Genomic DNA, 2,458 nt, shown 5'->3' with positions numbered 1-2,458 from the left:
TATACGTCTTACTTGTTCACGTTCATTTTTGTTTAGTAGATTTGAAAAGTTTCTTCAGTATTGAGTCTATTCAGTTCCCATTTCTTCAAATCATTTAAAAATCCATTGTTTACATTTCCATAGCATAGACGTTGTTTGAATTTGGACTTTTATAGAAGCGATATATATGCCGTTTAACAATAGATTTGTAGATCTAGAGAGAATATGTGTTGCAAACACCCCCCCAAAAAACTTAAATTATTTCTCTATGGACTTTTGTAAAGCTCTGAAAAATGAAATACAATATTATTTCCCTCAATTAAATTTCTTTATTTTGTTATTACTGTTAGGAATCTGATATCTGATCTTCCGGAATGAAATAAAAAATCTAAAATATTTTGAAAATCGTAAAATCATATCCAAAGTTTAATCCACTTCAAACGGGATAATATAATTTCAGATAATTTCAGAAATGATATTTTTAACACAGCTATTTCTTTTCTGTGAAAATATTTACGCTGAAATCATACAGCCCAGTACACAAATACTTCATAAAACGAAATGAGATTTGTTGGCAAATGGTTTTCATTGTACATAGCAAGATGGACATGACTGCCAAAGCAAGGCTTTCCCCCAAAAGAACATTATATTAAAAAAAAAAAAAAGAAAAAAAAAACTTTAAAAAGATTGAGGGAAAATTCTACATCTATCAGAAATTTCGCCGGATAAAATGTTTCGAAAACATAAACATTTATTTTACTGCCGAAATCCGGAGAATATATTCTTAAGACACTATAATATTCATATCATTTTCTTTTTATTATTATTATTATTATTATTATTATTATTATTATTATTATTATTATTATTATTATTATTATTATTATTATCCAAGCTACAACCCTAATTGGAAAAGCAAGATGCTATAAGCCCAGGGGCTCCAATAGGGAAAAATAGCCCAGTGAGGAAAGGAAATAAGGAAATAAATAACTGAAGAGAACAAATTAACAATAAATCATTCTAAAAAAAGTAATGTCAAAAGAGATATATCATATATAAACTATTAACAACGTCAACAACAAATATGTCATATATAAACTATAAAAAGACTCATGTCCGCCTGGTCAACAAAAAAGCATTTGCTCCAACTTTGAACTTTTGAAGTTCTACTGATTCAACAACCCGATTAGGAAGATCATTCCACAACTTGGTAACAGCTGGAATAAAACTTCTAGAGTACTGCGTATTATTGAGTCTTATGATGGAGAAGGCCTGGCTATTAGAATTAACTGCCTGCCTAGTATTACGAACAAGATAGAATTGTCCAGGGAGATCTGAATGTAAAGGATGGTCAGAGTTATGAAAAATCTTATGCAACATGCATATTATTATTATTATTATTATTATTACTATCCAAGCTACAACCCTAGTTGGAAAAGCAAGATGCTATAAGCCCAGGGGCTCCAACAGGGAAAAATAGCCCAGTGAGGAAAGGAAATAAGGAAATAAATAAATGAAGAGAACAAATTAACAATAAATCATTCTAAAATAAGAAACAACGTCAAAACAGACATGTCATATAATAAACTATCAACAACATCAAAAACAAATATGTCATAAATAAACTATAAAAAGACTATGTCCGCCTGGTCAACAAAAAAGCATTTGCTCCAACTTTGAACTTTTGAAGTTCTACTGATTCAACCACCCGATTAGGAAGATCATTCCACAACTTGGTCACAGCTGGAATAAAACTTCTAGAGTACTGCGTAGTATTGAGCCTCGTGATGGAGAAGGCCTGGCTATTAGAATTAACTGCCTGCCTAGTATTACGAACAGGATAGAATTGTCCAGGGAGATCTGAATGTAAAGGATGGTCAGAGTTGTGAAAAATCTTATGCAACATACATAATGAACTAATTGATCGACGGTGCCAGAGATTAATATCTAGATCAGGAATAAGAAATTTAATAGACCGTAAGTTTCTGTCCAACAAATTAAGATGAGAATCAGCAGCTGAAGACCAGACAGGAGAACAATACTCAAAACAAGGTAGAATAAAAGAATTAAAACACTTCTTTAGAATAGATTGATCACGGAATATCTTAAAAGACTTTCTCAATAAGCCAATTTTTTGTGCAATTGAAGAAGACACAGACCATATATGTTTCTCAAAAGTAAATTTGCTGTCAAGAATCACGCCTAAAATTTTGAAAGAGTCATACAAATTTAAAGAAACATTATCAATACTGAGATCCGGATGTTGAGGAGCCACCGTCCTTGACCTACTTACAATCATACTTTGAGTTTTGTTAGGATTCAACTTCATACCCCATAATTTGCACCATGCACTAATTTTAGCTAAATCTCTATTAAGGGATTCACCAACCCCAGATCTACATTCAGGGGATGGAATTGATGCAAAAAGAGTAGCGTCATCTGCATATGCAACAAGCTTATTTTCTAGGCCAAACCACAT

Source organism: Palaemon carinicauda, chromosome 14 (genome assembly GCF_036898095.1).
Source record: "Palaemon carinicauda isolate YSFRI2023 chromosome 14, ASM3689809v2, whole genome shotgun sequence".
In the NCBI taxonomy this organism is placed as follows: domain Eukaryota; kingdom Metazoa; phylum Arthropoda; class Malacostraca; order Decapoda; family Palaemonidae; genus Palaemon; species Palaemon carinicauda.
Note: the sequence above shows the minus strand (reverse complement) of the source record.